Genomic DNA, 19,984 nt, shown 5'->3' on the forward strand with positions numbered 1-19,984 from the left:
CATGTCGAGGAAACTGGGGAGGTCGTATCTTTTTTTGCTTTGTTCAAAATATGAAGTTATTGGAGCCAGCGCTGGTGCAAGACCGATTGAGTTTCAGTAGGGACGTTCACTATCGCTAGTGGCGCTAGTGTGGCTGCTGTTCGAGTGTGTCTCACTTTTTCCAGGTCTTGGCGCTACTGTCTAGTGTTATTTTGCTCTGCTTCACAATATAGGAGGATAGGAGGATGAATTTTAAGATGTAGGCCAAAGCCACCAAATCTGTTTTCAAAGTGCCGATATGTCTAAATTTTATGTCACAGTGTTCAAAGTGTATTAAAAGTGTATTATTTTTCTCTTCAAAGTGTGTTATTTTGTTCTGTTTTGGGGAGACCGGAAATCTCGAAAAACAGTTAGAATGGTGGGATCGGCGTACCAGGGACCCGATCAAACTAACTTGTAAATAAAAATTTACTCGGTCCGATAGTCGTAGGGGGAGTGGAGGAAGGGGGAATCCGCAATATTGAGTTATGCGTAAATTTGGAACGGGTGATCAGATTCGAGTGAAATTTAATAATTGAACAGAGGACATGTCTCTGGTGATCTTTTTTATGTCCGGACCGGATCCGACAACTATTGGAGGGGGGGAGGATAGGTGACCGGCTTAGACTGGAGAGATCAGGATGTTATTTTGTGGGAATAAAAAACAGATGCTCTGGATAAATCATTTACAGAAAAGTACGCATCATTACAGCCAAATCCAAAAATAAAATACTTTTTACAAAACGATACATTCTCGTGATTTCCAAGTTCATGGTCATTTTTATCTCAAGGGTTTTGGTTTCAAGTGATCAGAACGAAAAGCAAATTCTGTATTTCATTTTCTGAACCAGCCTTGCAAGTGCCATACGAGCTACTAGCTCTTGTTGTGTTTCATATCATTCCTTTTAGATTGTTTTGTATAACTCTGCTGGAATTAACAAGTGGGCCAAAATTAAATAAATCATTGTCTGTAGGTAGCCTACTCTCCAAGTTCCAAGGCTAGACAGCCGTTAAAATTAGAAACATTGTGAGAACAAGTGTTATAATGAGTCTTATTTTCATCAGTTGTGTTAAAGTGATGGCTTACCTTTTGTGGCGTGAATTTTGTATAGGGTTTGTGGCCTACCGCCCATTTGCGCTCATAAGAAATACTTCTGATAACTATAGGCCTATACTCCTGAAGAATATTAATGATTCGAACCACCTTAAACTTCCAATGTTCAAACTTTCCAAAATATTAGTCGTTTTAACTAACAGCTCTCTCCTTAAAAAAAATATAAACAAAAGGAAGATAAAACAAAATCACCTTAGTAAACAGGAAAATATTTGTTCCTTACTTATTCAAGAAAATGGATTTTAACGCATCAATAATTTTTTTTTTCAATTTCAGCCCCAAAGCGACCTGTTATGATTTTTGGGATCCCAACACGTAAGTGGAGGGATATCTATGACATCGCAAAAGTTGTCCATCCGTCCGTCTGTTAGCACGATAACTCTCGATGGGGTAGAGATATTTTCTTCAAATTTGATATGAGGATCAATTGGGTAAAAGTACAGTCCAAGTTCGTAGATGAGCCCTGTAGCCCCATATCTAGGGGTGGGGGAGGGTTTCAAAATAAGGAACGAAACAAATGTTTTAAAAAGCCAATGAGATAGTCCATATAGGACATGCTGAATCCATATCTGAAACTTATTTTCTCGCCGGACAATTAGTTCGTCCGGAATCCGGCCAAAACCGGAAAATTTGTTAAAAATAAAAGTTTTATTTGAAGTTGATTAAAGGCTCGATTAAAGGGGTAAGAAGACATGCTGAATTCGTATATGACAATCGTCAACTACCCGGACGATTAGTTTGCCCGGAATCCGGCCAAAGCCGGAAAAAAAATTAAAAGTTTTATTTATAGTTGATTAAATGTTCACTTTAGGGGTAAGAAAATATACTGAATCCATATATGACAATTATTTTCTACCCGGACATACAGTTCGCCCGGAACTAGACCTAAACCGGAAAATTTTAAAAAGTAAAATTTAAAGTTAATAAGAGGTTCGATATAGTGGTAAGGAGAGCAAATAGGGCTCGCCAGGCAAATAGTTCGCCCGGAATCGGCCAAAACCTGATTTTTTTTTTTTTTATGTTTAAAGTTTATCTGAAGTTGATTAGAGTTTCGATATAAGATTAGGGGGATGACTTAATTTATTTTGAGGTTTAGTTTTCGCTGGACAAGTAGTTCACCGGGAATCCGGCCGAAAACGGATATTTCGTAGAAACAAGGCAGGAAGCTTTGATCAAAGATAGGGTAAAAACCATATGCTGAATCCAAACCTGAACTTTGTTTTCTCGGAAGACCAGTCATTGGTCAAATATTAAATAGTACAGATATTCAAGGAGTGTGGCGAAGACCGGATCTACAAGACACAATTGTCTGGATCAAATATAAAATTTATGGGATCTCATCGAAACCTTTGGTGTTGTTATGTTATATTTTGAGAGAACCCTGCAAGTCAGGAGTGTTGATAGTGAGATTTATAGTCAGAGCGCATTGGAGTGGACACGTGCTGTACTTTTGTCATGTATATAATTCTTATATACATATGTGTTTCCTTGCTCGCTGTATGTGTTTCCTTTTGTAACAACGAAATGGAAACGGATATCGATGTCATTGATTTTGTGGAGTGCTCAAACGGATCAGCAGTTTCCATTTTTACCAAACTGGAGGAAACTTTGGAGTTTTTAAGAGTAAGTGAAGTGCCTTTACGGAATTGGGTCGGGTTCTGTAGTGATACCACGAACGCCATGATGGGTTGTAACAACTCAGTGGCGACTCTGATCCAAAGAAGCTACCCTTGGGTATTAATAGTGAAGTGCAGTTGTCATTCCATTCATCTGTGCGCCTCATACGCCTGCAAGAAACTGACGAAGACTCTAGAAGACCTGTGTCGTCATGTGTACAATCATTTCAATATGAGTGCCAAGCGTACAGATGCCCTGAAAGAATTTCAATTGTTTTCAGAGACTGCGGTCCACAAGATATTGGCACCAGGTCAAACAAAATGGCTTTCGCTACAGAACTGTGTCCACCGAATTCTAGAGCAGTAGAATGCCCTAACCTTGTATTTTACCAGTGCCCATTTTGAAGATCTGACTCACGGCAGTGAGTTAGTTCTGAGTGCCCTGAAAAATCCATTTATGAGGATCGTCATGATGTTCGTGGACTACGCGCTGGGACTTTTGAACGACTTCAATACCCTTTTCCAGTCCCAGGCGCCTATTTTCTACCGACTGAAAATCGAAGTCATTCAATTGGTGGAAACTCTGTTGAAAAACTTTATGAATGCTCGCGCAGTAAGGAGCTGTACCGACATCATGAAAATTGATGTTGAAGACGAAGCCAGTTATGTAGATCTGCGAAAGGTCTACCTCGGCTTAGATGCCGAAGCAGCAATGACTGGCCTTCTTGCGTCTAGTGATGGACGAAATGCCAATCCCGACGAAGTTGATAAGGTTTATTCTACCGCGAGAGAATTTTACAAGGAAGTGGTGGTCCAGATTAAAAACCACTTCTCGTTCGACTCGGACATTTTCGCCTTCTCAGAACTACTTGACCCTGTTCAGGCTCAGGATCTGAATCCTCCTAGCCTGGCACCATTTTCGGCGAAATATAGCTCGCCCTCATGGTCCAAAAGTCTGATAGACAGAGAATGGAGAGAGCAGAGCTCTGTAAGACAGCCAAATCGCGAAGATGCCAGTTCGCTCTCAGTAACTGACTAGTGTAAGCTTATATTTGCCCAGAAATACTCTAACGGCAAACCAAAGTTTGGTAACCTGAGGCTTGTCGTTGACTACCTGTACGCTCTACCGTTTACGAACGTAATAGCGGAGAGACTGTTTAGTACTTTGAAGGACGTCAAAACAGACAAACGTAACTGCCTGTCGACAGTTACGATTAGTTCAACGCTTCAGACTAAACTTGGCATGAGTAGGCTTAAGGTGACACCTCAGTCTCTGGTTGTAGATGGGAGCATGAGGCAGTTACTGAAAGGCGTAGTTGCTTCCGCAACCGCTACTGAAGCTAGTGCCGCTATCTTGAAATCGGCTTCTTTAGCGCGAGCTCGTCTGGCCCCAGAAAGAGCAAACAATACCGTTGACGATCAGGATTAGCTGCAGTGTGATCTAGTAAAAATTCTGACTGTGATTCGTATTCATAATTCTAGTTCAAGTTATGTGATCAAGTAGTTTTAGCTGCAGTGTGATACAGTGAAAATTCTGCCTGAGTTCTGTTACTCGTATTCGTAATTCTAGTTCTAATTATGTGAACAAGTAGTTTTAGATGACTTTCAATAAAACCATTTAGTTTGCATAAGTTTTGTATGAAAGAAACATTGTTCCTTGTTGATAGCTGATTTTGGAGTAATAATAAGTCTTCACCTTCCGGAATCTAGGTTCCCAGATTTTGCGAGATTTTTTTTTTGAATTTCTTCTGCGATACTTCAAAATTTCGGAAATCTGGAAGTTCAAAAGCCCCTTTTTTCCGGATGATTTTGATATACTTTCGGACCGGTTCATATTCGAGATGCAAGAAGAAGAAGACGTCAAAGAATAATCTGGAAGCCCAGATTCCGGAAGTTCCGGGAGGTGAAGACCTGACTTAAGACTCTAAAATATATTTTCGATTCTAAATTGTTCTGTCTCTCTATTACTGACATTTTTACCACCAATACAACTGGTATGTGAGACAAAACAGCTGTTTAAAACCTCCTGATTTTTTTTCCGACTTAAAAAAAAACCTCCCGATAATCTCCCGACTTTTTTGGAGTCGTTACTGATTTTCAGAAAAAAAAATGGAAGCACTGTATATATTCTTTTTAAGTTAGTTCCCGTTTAGAGTTCAACTAGTTAATATTGGAGTTCACGTTAGCAAAAAAGTGGCTTATTCTCTACGATTGTAATTGATTATTTTCATGAAACTCTAGTAGGGTTAGGTAGAGGGTACTAGGAGTTACCGTCATTTGTAATACCTACCGGAGGACCCATCCAAAGACAAATCCATAAGTTATTGGTGGCAAAGGCCGTGACACTTTCGGTTAAAAATTGTGGGACTTACTCCCCTAACAGGTAGTTCAGTTGAACGACCCACATTTATTATAGCTGTGGTAAGCCCCTAGCACGAATCCATGGCATATCAGAGTTATTCGTGGTACCATAGGTCGCTGTTACAAGTGTTGGTGCCAAAAAACTTACACTAGTGACTTCAGGACTGACCCAGGCAGCCCATTTGATTACGAATTTGTGGTAGAATTCTCCACGAGATACCGATCGGCTACGATGTCATGCACTATTGCCTTCAGTAATGGTACTGGTGGCTCTCTGCCACGTACACTGGTGGCGTTATTACATTGACACTACAGTGTAATGATAACTTTTATAGGTTTTCCGGGATCAGGTTGTTAGAATAGGATTTAAATTAATGTCAAGAAGACTAAGTCACTAAGATAGAAATAAATGATACTCTTACCTTATGTAGCAGCAATAGTTGTAGCAGCATTTGTAACATTATACGCATAGCACCTTTATTTTCTTCAACATCCCCTTCAACACAAGCTGAAAGTTTCAACTTAATACCATCAACCGTTCCTGATGCATTTCTGATACTTCCTCTTGACAGCCTGTTTGAGCTTAGTGTTTTTCAAACCAAATCGATACAGTTTCAATGTTTCCCTAATTTTTCACCTCAATACCCTTAGTTTAGTAGTAGCAGCGCAAGCAACCCTTTACGCCCATTATTTCTCCCAATTCATCCAATAAAAATTTTGAGATTGCCATTCTGTTCAGCTTAGTCGAAAATTCCAGTAATTATGTCTTTTAGGATTACTCCCCCACAGCCCTCGGGGCAAGGGGTGTAAGTTATGCCCCGGGGACAGAAAAGATCGTTAAGAAAAGGGTGGTCATATAACTTTGGATGGCTAATTTGGGCTGGATATCAAAAGTTCTAGTGCCCTTTTTAGTAATCAAAAGTAATTGGAGGGCAACCCCAGAGCCCAGGAACAAGGACTGTAAGTTATACCCCGTGGCATATAAGTTTTTTGGAACAAGCGGTCGTATAAACATGGAATGGAGCTCCTTGGATTTGAAGTCGTAAGATCTAGTGCCCTTTTTAAGAGTCAAAAGTTAATTGAGGGCAACCACCACCCCCCCCCCCCCAAGCCCATCATTCCCCAAAACATATCCGTCTCAAATTTTTAGAAGGCTATTTTGTTCAGCATTGTTGAAAATTCCAGTAATTATTTGTTTTGGGATGTCAACCTCCCCACAGTGTTTAAGGCAAGGGCTGTAAGATAGATATTTCATACATTGTTTACGTATAGTAGATGTTATTGGGACAGGTATGAATGCTTGAGCTTTACTTTCCAAAAAGACGAGGGGCATTCATCTCAGCCTTTTAGAGAATTTTGAGGTAAGTGCTGAAATAAATCAATACATGTTATGTGTGTATAAGGATTGTCAAAAGAGCGTAACTTAGGAATGACTGAGTATATCAATTCGGAACTTTCAGGAAATGTTAAGGGAGATGATCAAAAAGGCAATATTTGCATACTACCACTACTACTACGACTACCACCACTACTACTGCGACAACTGCTACTACTACCACCACACTACTCCATTTACAATATTGAGGGGAAATTTAAAATAAATCAAAAGACGCCAAGTGTCTTTATATGTCTTTTATGATATATCAATATTGTAAGGCCATAGCTATGAGCCAAGAATATACATATTGCACGCCACCGTGACAATATGTGGCTTACCCACTCCCTAGCAACTGATTCCCAGTGGTGGTGTTATTTGAGGTAAGTATAGGGTCATATTAACAGGTATTTCTGAGAGTTTTTAATGTAAATGCAGCGCTTCTTTGAGCCAACGCTATGCATATTCACACCTTCCGTGGCAATATGTGGCTGACCCACCCCCTAGCAGCCAATGTCAAAGGGGGATGTTATTAGAGGTAAATTTAAATCACATAAAGATTTATTTCCGAAAGGTCTTAGTGAAAATGCAACGTTTTTTTAGCCATGAGTATTTATATTCACACCACAGTGACAATATATGACAAACCAACCCACTAGCGAGCAATATCAGTGGGGCCCCTAACATTCAATTCCACCGGGACCGTGGAAACCGATTCCAATAGGACCATACCGAGCAATTCCAGAGGGCCCCCTAATATCAACTCTACCCTAGGCCTAGAAACCAATTTCAATGGGACCCTAGTAAGCAATTCCAGCAGGGCCCCCTAACATCCAATTCCCCCGGTGGTCAGGAACAAATTCTGAGAGGTCCTAATGAAAATGCATCATCTCTTTGACTCGGTGTTATACTTAAGCCCCCCCACACCGTCAAAACCTTTAAGTTGTAGAAAATGTTGGTCCAAGTAACTGACGCCCCCATGGCAATATGTGGCTTGTTCTCCTAGCAATCCAGAGGGGAGGTTTGTTACTAGAGATAAATTTAAACCAAACTTTTGAGCTATTTCTGAGAGGTCTTAATGAAAATGCCACGTTTCTTTGAGCCAAGACTATGCACATTCCCGTCACCATGACAATATATGGCTGTCCCACCCTCTAGCAACCAATTCCAACGGGACCCTAGCGAGCAATTTCAGCGGGGTCCAAGCAGACAATTCCAGCAGGGCCCCAAGCAACCATTTTTATCGAAGGCCCCCTAGCCAGCAATTTCAGGGGAAAAGGGGGTTGTTATTAGACATCAATTCAAGCCTTATAAAGAGGCATTTCTGGGAGGTCTTAATGAAAACGCATCGTTTCTTTGACTGGGTGCTAGATCTCAGCTCCCACTGCTGAATAATTCTCTTAAAACCACCCACCCTAACTTTAAGCTGTAGAAAAGGTTAGTCCAAGTAATTCACGCCACCAAGGCAATATGTGGCTGGCCCGTGGCCATCCCTGAGATGCATATTATCATTTCAAAGGCATTTTACCAGAAATTATTGACATTACTCATAATTCTACCGAAATTCTACCATAATTCTACCCTAAGCCAATGATACTAGTCTCTTAAATGAACACATAAGCAAATTATCACCAGAAATTACTGACATTACTCACAATTCTATCAAATTCTACCAAATTTCTACCGTAATTCTAACCAATGCCAATGATTCTATCTCTTAATTTAAGACATAAAAAAATTATTAACAGAAATTATTCACCAGAAATAAATTATCACTAGAAATTATTGACATAACTCGCAATTCTACTAAAATTCTTCTGTAGTTCCTCCCAAAGTGACTGATACTAATCGCTGAAATAAAGAAATAAACAATTATCACCTGAAATTATTGTTATTACTCGCAATTCTACCAGAATTCTACATTAATTCTTCCCAAAGCCAATGATACTAGTCTCTTAAATGAAGTCATAAACTAATTACCATCATAAATTATTACTCGTAATTCTACCAAAAGCGAACACAAATTTTACCGTAATTCTAATCGAAGCCACTGATACTAAAAACGTAGAATTTTAGTAGAATTTCGGTAGAATTACGAGTAATGTCAATAATTTCTGGTGATAATTTGTTTATCTCTTAATTTAAGAGACTAGAATAAGAGGCTTCAGGTAGAATTACGGAAGAATCTTGGTAGAATTTTTGGCAGAATTACGAGTAATGCAATAATTTCTGGTGTTAATTTCTATATGTCTTCATTCAAGAGAATAATATCAGTGGTTAGAATTAGAAGTGTTTAGTGGTTAGAATTACGGTAGAATTGTGATAGAATTTTGGTATAATTACGAGTAATGTTAATAATTTTTGGTGATATTTTGTTTTTGTCTTCATTTGAGAGGATAGTATCAGTGGCTTCGATTAGAATTACGGTAAAATTTTTGTTCACTTTTGGTAGAATTACGAGTAATAATTTATGATGATAATTAGTTTATGACTTCATTTAAGAGACTAGTATCATTGGCTTTGGGAAGAATTAATATCAAAATGGAAAGCATACCATTGAAATCAGCATGGTCGAATACCTTGTTCAGAGAAATTGTTGTCCCCCATCTTGAACAAAAAGGAAAACGGCTTTTTTGCATGGGTAGCACTGACCTGTCTCCGTTATTTCTTCTGTTTGTTGCAAGGGCGAGCTAATTACCAGAACATCATAGAGAGATCTTTAGTGGCTCATTCAGAAATTATTTCTCATTTCCATGTTCGTTCTATAGATTCCACCATCTGTAAGTGCCATATGGTATTGTAAATGGTATTTTTTAGCCATTTCTCAGGGGAGTGGCACAAGCGGGCTATCGAAACATCACAGGCAGATGTTTCATAGCTCATATAAGCTATTACTTATATCTGTGTTCTTCCTATAAATTCCACCGTCTGCAAGTTCAAAATGGTACTTCTGGTGACATGTCCTGAGTTGAAAAGTTGGGGCTAGTGGGCTGCAAAACTTTTCTGAGTGATGCTTAATAGCTCATTTAAATGCTATTGCTCATATCTAAGTGTTTATTATCAATTCTACCATCTGTAAGTGTGATGTAGCGCTAAAAACAACACTTATGGTGCCATTAGTGGAAAAGCTTTGAAATATAAAACGGTATCGTCGTAATAACTAAGGTCCAAAACCCTTCACTGCAAGTTTACAAAAATATCTCCCTTATACTCCCCCTACGAGCCCCTTCAGTTAGCTATGCAATTATGGTCGTACACACACAAATGGATAGATTTTGAATCAAAAACGAAATTGAGGTCATCCAGTTTCATGGTTTGCAACTATACCCCAACCCCTTGCCACTTAGGGGTAGGAGACGTGTAGGTACGTGGTTCTGGAATTACTCAATGTTTCATATTGAAAGAAGGATTAATTATTACTATATTTACTTGTTTAAGTTTATTTACTTATTTTTATTGTTTAATAGACAGGATAAACTAATTGTAATGTATTACAGAGAAATCATAGTACTTAAAACCTATTTGCATTTTTTCTGTAATATTATTTTAGTTGACAGGTTATATTTGTTTATTTCTATTCCGCACGTGCATGTCTAAAGTTTTTTTCTTAGTGATGAGCAGGGGGGGTGGTGTATAGTGAAATAAATTAGAGAAAATAGAATTTTTTTACGTTTTGAAAACCTTGAAAATCTTCTTTACAAAAATATTTTCTTCTAGAACGCCAAGAAAATTGATGCGCGATAAAAATCTTATAAATTACTTCCTAGTGTGCAGTCCATTTTCGATATGAAAAAGTGAATGTTTTATTGCCTGCTCAGCATGGTATTAAGCTTATCTAAAATATTAAAGACAAACCAATGGCGGTTCCAATGTTGGAATACTCAGCTAGTTCCATCCTACATTCTTGTTCTCAGTGCCTAAACATGTATTGTTTTGTTCTTGTTATATTGATATATGTTTGCTAGACCTTGCAGTAATAATTTTTCTTCGTTTTAAACTCCTACAGGGCCCTATGTTGTCACCATAGTAACACAGGTTCGAATCCTGGTCATGGTAATTTTTTTTTTTACAGAGTCGACCCAGCTCTAAATGGGTACCTGGAGAAATCTGGGGAAGGTAAACAGGAAGGGTGTGCGAAATCACAGGATGGTTTCCCCCCCCCCCCATTGCACTTCCTGGCTGAAGAGCCAAGAAACAGAGATCAGCACCACCGGTAGGAACTGTACAGTCTAATGCCGTACTCTTTACCTTTTTTACTTCGATCTTTACTTTCCTTAGAAAAACTTCTTTTTTTTATTAATCCAGGTAACAAACGGTCGTTTGTCAAACGGATAGAACTTGAAGCGTCTGTCAACGTGCTTCTGTGATTGTGACTACCCAAATTAATGGCGAGCCTTATGTAACTGAGAATTTGAACAATATTGCTAGAATCACAAACCTTGAGAGGCAAACGGAAGGTTTATTTTAGTTTTTTATTGCCTTCCCAATTTTTCCTGTCGGATATTGAGCTTCGTGATATTATCACACTCCTGAAATCTCAAATGTAAACAGGAACCATTAAAGACTTTTTGTTTATTTTAACTTGGATTCTGTCTCTTGAAAGGAGTGAAAGACATTCCTTATTGTCGGTTTAATTTAATTTTGGTATAAATTCCTGTTTATGTAGTCATTGAGTTTAGTGAAATGAATCGTTGAAGGAGGATTTTTTTTTGAAATTGTCACCTGAAGGCGACGATAGCGTTAGGAATGATTTCATTCGAATGTGAAAACAATTAATTTTTTTTTGTAAATTGGCCCGTTTAGGGTTTTGTTAGCTCACTTTGTTTCAAACAAGTTAGCCCACTTCGGGATGATACAAATAACATGGCTGGTGACAGTCACTATGTTAATTGTCTCTGTTCTGGGTTGATCGGGTAGACGACCAAAAGTATCAAAGTTGGGCATCAAAACAACGCGCATCTTAACGCCAAAAAAGTGCCAGCTTCAGGCTGTGTAATAAGAACGTTTAATTGAATTTCTGGCGAACAAAGCCTATAAATCGAAACTATTTGCACATTGACCGTGCATTTATTGTCCTAACCATCTTGTTTCAACTAACCGGCATTATTGATTGTGTCTTAGCTATTATTTTGCAAGGTTTTCAAAAACCTTGCAAAATAATCCGTCGCGAGGATGATATTTTGAATTTGGTACTAAGAACCAGTGGCCAGAAACTGTTTTCACTAGCTTTCGAAATTTAGCTAATTCGCGCCAGCTCACGAATATCGCCTTTAAGCCTCATAGAGAGACGATCCGAGTCGATACTTTGTAGTAGCACTGTAAATAAATTTATAAATTTCTCTACGGTGGTAGTAAGTGACAACGGGAATCAATGATATTGCAAACCTTTTTATGGCACTTGGTATCTACCAAGTGACATATAGCGATCGTAAGTTCTGTCGGTCGGTCGGTCTGTCCCGGTTTTACTAGTTTAGGCACTTCCAGGTAAGCTAGGACGATGAAATTTGGCAGGCGTATCAGGATCCAGACCAGATTAAATCAAAAATTGGTGTTTCCTCGATTCGACCATCTGGGGGAATGGGAGGACGGTTAAATCGGAAAAATTAGAAAAATTGAGGCATTTTTAGCTTACGAACGAGTGATCAGATCATAACGAAATTTGGTATTTAGAAGGATCTTATGCTTTAGAGCTCTTATTTTAAATCCTGACCATATCCGGTCACATTTAGGGGAGTTGGAGGGGGAAACCGGAATTCTTGGAAAACGTGAAAATTGAGGTATCTTTATCTTACGAATGGGTGATCGGATCTTAATGAAACTTGATATATAGAAGGATCTTATGTCTCAGATGCTCCATTTTCAATTCAAATCGGAACTGGGGGAATAGGGCGCTGGAGGGGGGAAACAGAAATCTTGGAAACCGGAAATCTTGGAAAACGCTTAGAGTGGAGAGATCGGAATGAAACTTGATGGGAAGAATAAGCACAAGTTATAGATACGTGACTGACATAATTGGAACGGATCCGTTCTCTTTGGGGGAGCTGGGGGAGTGGTGTTAATTTTGAAAAATAAAAAAAATTGAGGTATTTTTAACTTAAGAACGGGTGACTGGATCTTGATGAAATTTGATATTTAGAAGGAACTCATGTCTCAGAGCTCTTATTTCAAATCCGAACCAGATCTGTTGACATTGGGGGAGTTGGAGGGGAGACCGGAAATCTTGGAAAACGCTTAGAGTGGAGAAATCGGGATGAAACTTGGTGGGTAGAATAAGCAAATGTTATAGATACTCGATTGACGTAACCTCACTGGATCCACTCTTTTTGGGGGATTTAGGGGGTGGGGTTCAGTGCTTTGACGAGTTTGGTGCTTCTGGACGTGCTAGGACAATGAAAATTGGTAGGCGTGTCAGGGAGCTGCACTAATTGACTTGACAAAGTCTTTTTCCCCGATTCGACCATATGGGGGGCTGAAGTGAGAGGAAAAATTAGGAAAAATGAGGTATTTATTATTTACGAGTGGGTGATCGGATCTTAATGAATTTTGATATTTAGAAGGACCTCGTGACTCAGAGCTCTTATTTTAAATCCCGACCGGCATTAAGCCTCTGATTTTCCTTTTAAATCAATCTATTGATCCTTAGAATTTTGCTAGAGCTAATACCATATGAACTCTTTGCTCTTGACTCTTCCGGCCTCGTCACAAGTATCATATGAGCTCTTATCTCTTGTTTTTTTCTCCAGTATACATAACTAAATAGAATAACTAAAACAAAAACATGTTTTTTAGATTTAATATGAACTTCTTCATATTTTTGCTGGTTTTCTGAAATTCTACCGAAAATTTCCCCTGTGATCTTAACTGCACACTTTAACAAATATGTATACAGTTCTAAGCTTGATCAAATAGACCGGCAATTTCAATTCCAAACTCGGTCATTAGCTCGATCTTATCTGACAGAGGGAAGAATAGGGCACGCATACGCGAAGGAGTTTTTTCCGTTAGGGGGAATAACTAAAAAAATACAGGGGGATCTAATACTAAAAAGAAATTTTATTTGTTTTTTATAATAAGAATTACGCAATGATTAAAGAAAATTCAGGATTTTAGGGGGATGGGGAGTGCTTGGGCCCTGAGACCCCCTGGGAATGTCTCTTAAATAAGGCGATTATTCCTGGGGTTAGTCTGAAGGAACTGGCAAATTTTAGGACAACGCGTGGTACTTTAGAGCACCATTTTAGTACAGTCATTTCCAATATGCATGTTTTAATGGGTTACTTTTTGAACGTTTTAAGCGCAAGTTTGGGCTGATTACAGCTTTTACTTCTACACGTGTCAATGGGTAAACTTAGTCGTTTAAATAATCCCAATAAAAAGAAGTCTAGAAGCAACAACGAGTGATAGAAACCCCAAGGGTATTTGAAATTCAACATAAGAACTTGACTTAATAAGACAAGGATATTCATCAACTTAAAACAAAAATCGTACTACAAATACAAGACTTTGATACCCTACAAATGCACCAGGCGTTCAATGAGCGGGGTACAGGTACAGATCCGGTACAGGTACAGAGCGCTGTACAGGTGCAGGTAATGAGCGCGTACAGTGGAAAAGTGGAAATAAGTCGCGTACAGGTAATGAAAAGTGGAAATAAGTCGCGTACAGGTAATGAGCGCGGTACAGGTACAGGTACAGATCCCAGGCAGGCAAAGAGAAAGCTAGATAGGGAAAAGGGATTTCAATGCATATAAGAATTTATCCTTTTTATTAAACATAAACTTGACCGGTAATAATAGAGAAAAAGTTGAGACAACAATAACAAAAAATAATTAAACCGATTAAAACTGTCAAGGGATAAACACTCTGCTTATTTAAAAAATAAAAATAAAGACACAATTGGAAGATATTTTGGATAATTGGACTTGGAATAAATAATATAAATAATGGGATAATGAAATAATAATTGGAATATAAATAATATATGTAATAATATAAATAATAAATAATAAATATAATATTATTATTAAATAATAATTTAATAATATAAATAATATATAAATATAATATAAATAATAATAAATAATGTAAATAATGAATTGGAATAAATAATGGAAGTGGAATCATAATTGGATAATTGGAAGATGAATCGTTGGAAGATAATTTTTCCAACGCTTTATTATGAACAAATTCTGAAAAGCATTTCCTATAGAAACAGTCCAACTCTTCATTTGAAATCTCATGATCTTTTTGTGGTCATTTTGGTGCTTTTGACTTTAAGCGAAAATTTATGATTTTTGGTAATTGGCGCGATTGGCACTAGAAAAAATTAAATTATAAAAAACAAGTTTTTTAACTGAAAGTAAGGAGCAACATTAAGACTTGAAACGAACAGAAATTGCACCGTATATGAAAGGGGTTGTTCCCTCTTCAACGCCCTGCTCTTTACGCTAAAGTTGTTACTGTTTTAAAAATTAGAGTTGAGAGAAAGTGTCAAACTTTAGCGCAAAGAGCAGGGTGTTGAAGAGGGAACAGCCCCTTTTTTGCCGTAGCAAAAAACAGCAAATTTGCAGTCTCCGGTATTCGTCGTCATTACCTCTAGGATTCGAATTGGACAGAGGGGATAGCCCGCAAATTTGGCTAGGAATAAATTACCGATTTTAATGTTCGCAGGACTTATGCCTAGTAAATGAAAGATTATAAAGTGAAAGAAACTTGTCTTTCCATAAGGGCCGAGCCTCACTAATTTATCCAAGTGAACAATCAGTCCGAACTGTGCGAGGTCGGCCCAACTGCTAATCCTTCTCTACACTAAAAAGTGTAATTAACGCGCAGGCAAATTATATCCAATTTTCTCTACACACCACACTTGGCTATCGTATCTATTTTTCTCAATTCAAAACGCCAAAAATCTGATTGTGTGATAAATTCAAGTATTAGATTGCACAATTTCTGTAGTCACCGAATTAATTCATGGCTTAGGAGTCAAACAATTCAAAAGTTCAAACAGGTGTAATCCCTTTGAGAGCTAGTTCCATACTGCAGCATATCAGTATACTGCAGGCATCTTCTTTGAATTAAATTAATTTTTTTCGGTAATCTCGGCTATAATGTTTTTTCTGATATTATGAGAAATAAAAACATTCAGATCGAAATAAATATTTTAATTTTATGAATGGCTTAAGAATATTAAGTGGAAACTTTCAGGGCATGATGAGGGGGATGTACAACTGACGAAAAGGCAATATGCGCATACTTCCTTATATGAAATTACTCCGTATATGAAAGGGGCTTTTCCTCTTCAACGCCCCGCTCTTTACGCTAAAGTTTGACTCTTTCTCTTAACTCTACCTCTTAAAACAGTAAAAACCTTTAGCGAAAATAGCGGGGCGTTAAAGAAGAAACGCCCCTTTCATATACGGAGTAATTTCATATAAGGGGTCAACCCCTTACATGCGTAATTATTTCTGTTCGTTTTAATTTTTAACGCTACTCCTTACTTCAGTTGAAAAAATTTTTGCATATTTATTTTTTCATTGGTTTTTTTAAATAATGCTAGAAAATGCTGCGCCCCCTTTGTGGAAATCTTCTTCCCCCATGACAAATTCCTCCATGGAAAGTATCCGCCACATAACCCACTCTTCTCAACCCTCCTCCCAACCAAAAAATCCCCCTGAAAACGTCTGTACACTCCCCAAAAACCATTACTATATGCAAACACTGGTCAAAATTTGTAACTTACAGCAAAAACAAAGAGAGATAAAACTCCGCAAAAAAAACCTCAAACGAGACGACGGCCAGTAGAGAGGAAAGACTAAAACAACGCAGATATTTTGCCTGTATCCAAACAAGGCGTCCTCAGCACAAGATAAAAAGAAAACTAAACTAAAAACAAATAAAAACCACCACCAATAATAATAAATACAATTGTCGCTACTTATCCACGTAGGGAAAAGAAGCTATTCGAGTTACTTCAATGTTTCTTTTTTAACGCTTCTCAATGGCTATCTCAGAATTTTGATCGTGGGAGGGGTCCTAGGGGCCCTCCAATTTCTTGGTCACTTAAAAAGGGCACTAGAACTTTTCATTTCCGTTCGAATGGGCTCTCTCGCAAAATTCTAGGACCATCGGGTCGATACGATCACCTTTGGGAAAAAGAAAAAAGATAAATAAACACGCATCCCTGATTTGTTTTCTGGCAAAAAATACAAAATTCCACATTTTTGTAGATAGGAGCTTGGAACTTGTACAGTAGGGTTCTCTGATACGCTGAACCTGATGGTGTGATTTTCGTCAAGATTCTATAACTTTTAGAGGATGTTTTCCCATATTTGCTAAAATAGGGCAAATTTTCTCAGGCTCGTAACTTCTAATGGGTAGGACTAAACTTGATGAAACTTATATACTTGAAATTAGCATTAAAATGCGATTCTTTTGATGTAACTATTGGTATCAAAATTCCTCCCAAACTTTCCTGATTATGAGCCTGTTCTGGGGTTTGTTTTTATTTCATGAAACAAGCTTGTAGTTACTCTATAAAGCTTTCTATTATTTTTTCAATGTTCATTTCTATTTACATTTGTTTTCCTATAAGCTCTTCTGTGGTTAGAATATGTTATTTACTGTTACAGTGGAACTTCACCAAGTTCAGCATATTTTTGAAATGTCGTCAAAACTAACCGTATAATTTGGCGAAAGTGCCGAGAGGTCGCTCTCTCTCAGAAATCATGTACACCAGCTGCCACGTGCCAAGCGCGGCAGAACTGTGCTAAGCTTTATGGGGAGTACTACAAGCGTTTTGGAGACTGTGACAAACGTGGCAGATTTATACGACACGCGTTCAGAGATGTGTAACAAGGTGCGGGAAGTTAGCAGCTCAGCGCCCCCTCGGAAAATACGGTATTCAAGCAGTCCGTGGTAAGGAACTGTAAGTAAGGAGCAATCTGGACCAATTTTAACCGAAGCTCTAAAAAACGGAATTTTGATACCAATAGATGTATCTAAAGAATTAAATTTTTATGCTCATTTCAATTATATAAGTTTCATTAATTTTAGTCTTACCCATTAAAAATTAACAGTCTGAGAAACTTTGCCTTGTTTTCGAAAAAAGATGGAAATACCCCTTAAAGTCATAGAATCTTAATGAAAGTTACATTATCAGATTCAGCGTATCAGAAAACTCTATTATAGGGGTTTCAAGCTCCTATGTACAAAAACGTGGAATTTTGCATTTTTTTTCCAGAAGAAAGATGACGGATGCGTGTTTATTTTATTTTTTACTTTTTGTTGTTTTTTTCCCAAGGATGATCGTATCAACCCAGCGGTCCTAAAATATCAGAAAAGGGGTAATTCGAATGGATATCAAACACTTTAGTCACCTTTTTAAGCAACCAAAACATTTGAGGCCAACTGGCCCCCCACACCCGTTTTTCCCCAAAGCTATCTGATCAAAATTTCAAGATACCCATTTTGTTCATTATAGCTGAAATATCAAATAATTATGTTTTTATGTATGAAATGACTCCCCATAGTCCGTGAGGAGAGGCCTAAGAGCTATGAAATCCCCCCATTGTTTACATATAGTATTTGTTTTTGGAATGTATACAGCCATTTATTTTTTTGGGGGGTTGCGCTTTGGGTGGATTTCTATGGGGACAATTTTCCTTGGGGAGGGAAATTTCAGGGGGGTGAATATTCTAGGGCAAATGTTAGACTGGGGGATTTGCAAGAACTACTATACGAAATTCTTTTTAAATGTCTTATATTCTCTTGACCAAACTTTCCATGCGGAGATTTTCCAGGGGAATTCTGCAGGGGCTGTTTTCCGCTGTTTTGTTTACTGAGAAATAATTTCTACGGAAGGGGGAATTTCTGGAGTGATCGAAAAACCGATGAGATATTAAATTCTTATTCAAATTAAACAATGCTAAGAAGAATTTTCCTGGCTGAATTGTCTGCAAGCAATTTTATAGAGAGAGGGAATTCTAAGCGAGGATGGAACTTTCTGAAAGGAATTTCACGGGGGGGGGTGCACTTTCTGTTGGAAGAAATATTATCGGTGGAGGTTTCCGTAAGGAGGAGGTGTATATTTTTGATTCTTCAGTTAAAACATACTTTCAGTTAAAAAAAACTTTTTTTTATTTAACCTTTAGTAGAGCCACCAATCGCTTTTTATTTCAACTAAATAAAAAAAAAAGTTTTTTGAAATGAAAGTAAGGAGCGACATTAAAACTTAAAACGAACAGAAATTACTCCGTATATGAAAGGGACTTTTCCCCCTCGACGCCCCGCTCTTTACGCTAAAGTTTTTTATTGTTTTAAAAAGTAGAGTTGCGAGAAAGAATCAAAATTTAGCGCAGGGAGCGGGGTGTCGAGGAGGGAAAGCCCCTTTCTTATACGGAGTAATTTCTGTTCGTTTTAAGTTTTAATGTCGTTCCTTACTTTCATTTCAAAAAACTTGTTTTTTTATATTTAATTTTTGAAAGTTTTTGAATTAATGCATGTCTGATTTTGGCCTAATTTACGGCGCAGAAAACAGGGCAAATTTACAGAGCAGCAGTAAATTTGTATAGCAGCAAACTAAATTTGGAGAGCACCAGAAGAAGATATTATTATTTTTTATTATATTTTCATTTAACTTTTTTGTTACTCTATTTTACTCTACAAAAACCATACAAGAACTCCCTTTCTATGCAAGTTGTGTTTTAAGCTTACCGGGGCTTAGAGAGACAACATACAAAAGAAAACAAAGAGCAGAATATGTTGAAGTAGTTTTCATGCTGTGACTGTTAGAAAATCTTTCTTGATATTTTTATTGTAGTCTTAGCTTTGAATCTTTGTTCTCATAAAATGCAGGCTGCTTAACCAGGGCATACTAGCAACTTCATTGGTAAGCATAGTAGTATCCAAGTTTAGCATTAAAAAACTTTGCAGAAACACTGAATTTATTAATTTGATTTTCTCTCTGTTTTTTTTTTTAATTCTGCTTGAGGGACTGAGGCCAAACACAAACGTAAGAAGTTTGTATAGGCTCGATAAAAATTGACTTTTAATATACCTGTGTCAAGGTTTGTTGGAAATAATGATTACCATTCTTTTGCAAAAAAAAAACTGAAAACTTGGTACTAATAGTTTGAGTCTTTTTCCCTTTTTGGGGAAAAAGACTTTTTCTCATTTCCCTCCTTTTTTTCCGTTCAATTGTGTCTTTGTACTGATCACAAAAGAGTGTATTAACTCGACAATTTTCATTTCTAAGGAGGTCTGTTTTTTTTTGCAAAAGTTTGCTATTAGGCTACCAGAAAAATCAAGAATAAAAATAAAACAGACTGGGAAAATTCTATGATTGACGTAGTAAACGGATATAAAATTATAATATTGACGCAATAAAACGAACGATGGGTCTCGAGTATGATGGATGCAGACAGTGGGTTATGTAGATCCTTTCTTTATACGAAAAAATAAAATTGAGCCTTACTTTCCCGCAACAGGGAGGCTGAACCCACT

General features: G+C 37.6%; 1 protein-coding gene across 1 annotated transcript in view; it reads left to right on the top strand.

Moving 5' to 3' along the window:
• Positions 1–4,908: 4,908 nt before the first annotated feature.
• The window catches only part of LOC136036553 (atrial natriuretic peptide receptor 3-like), a 50,408-nt gene continuing 35,332 nt past the window's right edge, over positions 4,909–19,984 (top strand). The window contains exon 1 of the mRNA XM_065718857.1: positions 4,909–4,961. The gene's annotated coding sequence lies outside the window, so the exon portion shown is untranslated. The remainder of the gene's footprint in view (positions 4,962–19,984) is intronic.

Source organism: Artemia franciscana, chromosome 15 (assembly GCF_032884065.1).
Source record: "Artemia franciscana chromosome 15, ASM3288406v1, whole genome shotgun sequence".
NCBI lineage: Eukaryota > Metazoa > Arthropoda > Branchiopoda > Anostraca > Artemiidae > Artemia > Artemia franciscana.